This window comes from Melanotaenia boesemani, chromosome 2 (assembly GCF_017639745.1).
Source record: "Melanotaenia boesemani isolate fMelBoe1 chromosome 2, fMelBoe1.pri, whole genome shotgun sequence".
Classification (NCBI taxonomy): Eukaryota; Metazoa; Chordata; class Actinopteri; order Atheriniformes; family Melanotaeniidae; genus Melanotaenia; species Melanotaenia boesemani.
In genome coordinates, this window is record NC_055683.1 from 33,389,634 (window position 1) to 33,396,057 (window position 6,424).

The following is a 6,424-nucleotide window of genomic DNA, read 5'->3' on the forward strand; positions in this document are numbered from 1 at the left end:
AATATAGTCTTAGAAAGCTGCACTCTGTGGTGGAAATAATTTTATCATGACTCTCAATGAGAAGATCATCCTCAAGTTAATTAAACTTATGCAGCATAAGGTAAGCATTCGCACAGTTACATCATCAGGCTACCCCTGGTCTAGGTCATACACACTGAATGGAAAAAGGTGACATTAGCAGAGCCATTCAATGTGGGGAATGTTTTAGAAGAGCAGCAGTTTCAGACTCCCAAAATGGCAGTTCTGTGCGAACAAAATGTCCAAACAACAAACAACTGTAGCAAAATCATCTATATTCGTTCACATGTGGATAAGGGCCTAAATTTCTCTAGTCTGTGTTTTTGTCCAGCCGTGCTTTCATGTCAGTCCTTACTGTGCAGTCCACAGGGTGTCCATCTCTTGGATGGTTCCTCTGGTGGGTCAAGAATTGATGCCCGGTTGAAACTCAAACTGGCTTCGTTGCAGGTAAAGGAACATATGAGGCGGTTCCAACTTGAAAGACGATAGAAATTTAATCTGAAAAAGCTGTTTGTATTTGCCAGCTTGAGCTTGTGTCTCAGTCCAGGGTTGGCACTGCACAGGTGCCACCAGCACTTAGTGGTCCTGTTGGGTCCTCCTTCCCCAATCCCTCGCCGGATAGATATCACCAAGTTTTTTGCTTTGGTGTCTGAATTCAGAGAGATGTAGGTGGAGTGCTATTTTGCCACTTTCAAACACATAGCACAAGCATTAAAATGACCTCCAGATGTTTGGTCTCTAGTGCTCAATGCAAAATACTTGGCAAGGCACAAGAGGTTGAAGCAGCACTTCCTCTTCATGAAAGTCTAGGCTATGACACAGTCAAGGCAACCGTTTTAAAGGCCTATGAAATTGTTCCTGAAGCTTATCGCCATCCATCCATCCATCCATCCATCCATCTTCTGCCACTTATCCGGAGTCGGATCACGGGGGCAGCTGCCTAAGTAGGGAAACCCAGGCTGCCCTCTCCCCGGCCACATTCACCAGCTGTAGTCCATCCAGCATGTCCTGGGTCTTCCCCGGGGCTTCTTTCCGGTGGGACTTGCCTGGAAGGCGCCCAGGAGGCATCCTGACCAGATGCCCGAGTCACCTCATTTGGCTCCTCTGAGCCCCTCCCAGATCACCGAGCTTCTCACTCTATCTCTAAGCAACGTACCCCCCACCTGAAGGCGTAGGGAGGCTACCCTTTCATCCACCAGGGTAAATCCCAACACACAGGTGCCAAGTCGGGAGGCAATGAGCATGCTCACTGGGAGCAACTCCAGAATGGAAGAGGGTCCAGCCCCTCTCAAGGACAGTGGTTCCAGAGCCCAAGCCATGTGTCAAGGTGAGTCCAACTATATCTAGCCGGGACCGCTCAACCTCGCGCACCAGCTCAGGCTCCTTCCCCGCCAGAGCTAGCTTCTGCAGCCAAACCCAGACCGCCAGGGTCCCCGCCTCTGGCAGCTGCCCAGCTCACACTGCACCCGACCCCTATGGCCCCTCCTGCAGGTGGTGAGCCCATGGGAGGGGGGGCCCATGTCACCCTTTCGGGCTGAGCCCAACCAAGCCCCTTGGGCAAAGGCCCGGCCACCAAGTGCTCACCTCCTTGCCCCACCTCCAGGCCTGACTCCAGAGGGGGGCCCCAATAACCCAAGTCAAGGCAAGGGAAACCTGGGTCCATGATTTGTCATCATCATAGGGGTGTTTTTGAGTCGCGCTTCGTCTGGTCCCTCCCTTCGACACCTGTTTGCCATGGGTGACCCTACCAGGGGCATAAAGCCCCTGACAACATAGCCGCTAGGATCACCAGGACACGCAAACTCCTCGGCTCAGTGAGGAGATTGCCAGAAGTTCAGGTCTCAAAAAAGAACCTGAAAACAAACCTACACAGAGTTTGCCATAAGAAAAGGGGAGTTTGTTAGAATAGAATAGAATAGAATAGAATAGAATAGAATAGAATAGAATAGAATAGAACAGAATAGAATAGAATAGAATAGAACTTTATTTGTCATTGTAACAAGTGTAACGAAATTACAAATTGACAGATGGCGTGAAACATGTAAGATGACTGACTTCTCTGCTGGAGTTAATCCTATAAGAGGAATTTAAGAACTGTTTATGAACAAACAGAAAGTAAATACTGTTCCGCAGCTGCTGTAATAGCTGATGAGCATGTGCTCACACACAAAACTACCTACCATGTTTGGACAACAAAACCTTCCTTAACTGAGGGGTATTGCACGAAACCAGAATAAAGAAATCCTGGATAATTAAGCAAGCCCAGCTTGACCTAGCTTGCGCGGCCTATCCTGGCTTAATTGGTTGCACGTTTGCTGAGCCAGGATGAGAAGGTGCGGCTAGGTTAAGCCAGGTGAAGATAGTTGGGATAAGTGCGTGTGCACGGCATACTGAAGCAGACCTCGCGATCGCTCACAGAATCACCGATGGGGAAATGGATAAAAGCCGCGCGTCCTACGTCACGGCCGCTGAACAACAGCTCCTGACAGAGTTCTCTGACGAAGTTAAGGATATTATAAGGAAAAAAGGCAATACCAATGCCATAAGTAAAGAACGCGAGAGAGCCTGGCAGACAATAGCCGACCGGCTCAATGCGTAAGTGGTCAAAAACTGTACAATTAATAAACAGTGCTCCACTGGAACTGTCATAATTAGGCTACAATTAAAGGAGTTACCTTTTAAATCCACTAACTGTTGTATACTTTAAGAGTGACAAGCAGGTTAGGGGGTAAAATTGAGGTTGCCTGCAATCTTGTAAAACTCCTCCTTGATGTAGAGGGGTCTTCTGTGGCCAGGGAAGGTGATGAATATATTGCTGAATGATTTCAGCGCCAGACAAACACATCTGATTGTCCGGCAAATGGTTCCTTTATTGAGGTTCTCTGCATCCCCAACAGAATAAAGGAAGCTCCCACTCGCAAGCCATCTCAATGTGACACAGATCATCTGTGGTACAGTGAGGGCATGGCTTCGTGCTGTCTGGTGCTGTATTTTTGGACTCAGCAGCCTACATAAATATCTTAGTCCATCACCCGAAAGTCTGTATCTTTCAATGACATAGTCATCTCCAAAGGCCAGGGGATCTGACCTGTCCCTGAAGACTCGTTCACGTCTGAATGCTCTTCTGAGGATGCGGGCTTCCTCGTCCAGCACATCCTCCAAAAAAGGGCAAGCCATTATGAAGAGGGAACAGGTGAAGGGGAGTTGGACCAGAATATTCTACATTGTCTTCGTCACAGATTAAATTGAAAACACCTTTGAAACTGAGGTATCTAAGCATAGCATTTGTATGGTACACACTTAAGTCTTTACCATATAAGGTTCTCTGTCTCACAGACTGGACTGACACAAGAACATGCATTCCATGCAAATGAGTATCCTATAGGCAAACTCTATGATTGGAGGACACAGGACTGAGGAATTTTCTTTGTTTAAACCCTATATAAGACAGAATGACACATCAAGTCTTTAGGTCTTCGTTCTGGCTTTGGGACCTCCAGATTTTGCTGCAGAAATCTGTTTTGATGTCTGAACTTTTGTAATAAACTTCTTTTTATTATTCAAGTCAGCGTCCAGAGACGTTTTTGCCTGAAAGCCAATTTTTCCACATCTCCTGATCAAGATACATCAAATTCTCATCAGCTGTGTTTTGTAATCTCAATTACTGCAATAAAACACATATTTATAAAACCTCTGACAGCAATTTGACGAGCAGTCTTCATTAGCATAGCAATATAACACTTGGCCTGATGAAATCATGAACTTATGACCAAGTTGATATTGTGTGATGAAATCGTGATCTTGTATTTAAATAAAATGACTAAAAAAAATAAAAAAAATAAAAAAAATTATATGCACTGCACTAGCACTACACGTCAGCACCTGGGTCCAACTGGACTCAAAAGCGGTCTGACTAACACTTAATTATGACGTCCCATCATGTTTGAATTCATGCTTGTGTTGTTCTTACTCTCAAATGTAAGTCGCTTTGGATAAAAGCGTCTGCTAAATGACTGTAGAATAGAATAGAATAATAATACTACAACTCGAATCCATATAAAAAGGCTGTTGCGATTACGAACAGATTTCGATTAAATGTACAGTGACTGTATATGTAATATTTTAATACTGGATGATTAAAATGACGCGCCATACTTAGGAAGACCATGGACATGCTGTAAAACACATTAATTCCTCATAGAATTGACGTTGGACATGCAGGTGACTCGCTAGGATTAATCTTAGCCTGAGCAGTTAGCCTGGTCTGGAGCAGGCTAGCTGCAGCGGATAAATCACCACAGTAACTTGGCCGGGATTAGTTTGAGCTGCTTTCATGCAACTGACTTAGGGCTAAATTCAGCCAGGATAACCAACATATCCCGGCTTAATCGCTTATCTTGGTTTCGTGCAATACCCCTCTGGTAGCAGCTCAGTTGAGAAGCCACTATTAAAAAATGATGACAGAAAATGTTTTTATTGTCATAAATCAGGTCATGTAATTGCTAAATGGTTAGCGTTGAAACATAAAACTCAGTGTTCCCCACAGGTCCAGACAAAAAGTGTTGGATTGATTTAAAATGAATCAGCCTTGGGTTCAGTTACAGGAGTTGGTTGCACCACTGATTCACGTTTTAAACTATATTTAAGGGGACCGTTTTACTTACTGCAAAGAAGGAAGTTATCGGTTAATCCATATCCTGAGGGATACAGGGGGATCAAAATCCGTGATTCCGGCTGACACTTTTCAAGTCTTCCTGCAGATACAGCACCATATTGCAAGGTGTTGCGAAAGGCTATGTGCCAAAATCTGTCAGTTGTGTTCACCTGCAGCCTAAACCTGTGTCTGGCGTCTTTCCCATTGCTGTATGTTCATCATTGCCAGTAAAAGGGGTTACCCTGCTGTTGGGCAACGGCATTGCCAGTGGAAAGGTCACTCCAGCCTTGGAAATCTTAAACATTCCCAAGAGCACCCAACCAGAAGATGCGAATCCCTCTCAAGTTAAGCCTTCGCCTACTTGTGTTCTCACTCTTGCCCAGAAACTTAGACAAAAGAATGAGAACTTTGATTTGGAAGTTTGAAGCGCTTAACATGGAAAAGTTCAAGGTTTGGAAACTTGTCATTTCCATTTTTCTGCTTATCCAAAATGTTTAATAAAGCTGAACAGATAGTTTTAATGTTTAATATGGACATTCCCATATGCACAAGCCCACCCTGCCACAGACAAAGTTATTCTTGAAGTATGAAATGGGCGAAACAAAGTTTTTTCTTAATCTTGTAGGCTTGAGCGCAAGAACAAGGTTTTCGGTTTTCACAGTGTATGTAACAAGCTTTAGAACGTTCCTCCACTCATCTCATAAAAAAGCAAAGCTGAGTTCAGAAATGATTTTGCTCTAATGTTACACAGGTGAGGAATCTGGTCATGATGCTTCCTGGACACCTCCCTGGGAAGAGATCTCAGGGAAGACCAAGGACATGCTGGAGGGACTACATCTCTTGGCTGGCCTGGGAACCCCTTTGGATCGCCCCCCAGGTAAATCTGGGCTTGTCTGCTAGGTAGCTACGCCCACAACCCAATCCCAGATAAATGACAAGAAAATGGATGGATGGATGGATGGATGGATGAACTACTGCTGCTTTAGTGCAACACCCTGTGGTTTTGAGTTATCCATTTTAATATAAAGGTTTAAAGTAATTTCTTACCTTGAAAAAGAATCGTTAGCTTTTAAACTTGCTTACAGTTTTGTTTTTTGTTTGTTTTGTTTGTTTTTTGTTTTGTTTTGTTTTGTTTTTTTGTTTTGTTTTGTTTTGTTTTGTTTTGTTTGTTTGTTTGTTTGTTTGTTTGTTTGTTTGTTTGTTTGTTTGTTTGTTTGTTTGTTTGTTTGTTTGTTTGTTTGTTTGTTTGTTTTTTACTGCATTCAACTTTCAGAACTTTCCAAAATATTTAATGGTTGCTGTTAGGTTAGTTGACAGACATTTTAGATCGTGAAATAAAACAAGGTAGGATTGTGGATTATTGAATGTTCACATGTGATATAGATAGCCTCATAGCAGGAACAGAGTTTTAATAAAGAACAATCAATGTGGCTTAAAACATACAATTTTCTTTTAAAAGCTGCATTAAGGTAATGAGTTTCCAGCTGTTCCCTCCACAGTCACTCAGCATGAATATAAATGCTTGATTGTTGTGCGGTGGTTTTGGTCCTGCTCATCTTTCCTGCCAAGTCACCAAATATGTTTGTATGATTCACACAGATTTGAGTTTGAACATTCACTGTTTGTCTTTAGGGTTTTTTTTTTCAATGTCTGGTTGTTGTTTGGACAGTTTGTGGTGTAGCTGATGGTGTGTGGATAAGCTGCTAGTTGGGATAGATTTTCTGGTGGCGTTTGTAAATGCTGTTAGCATAG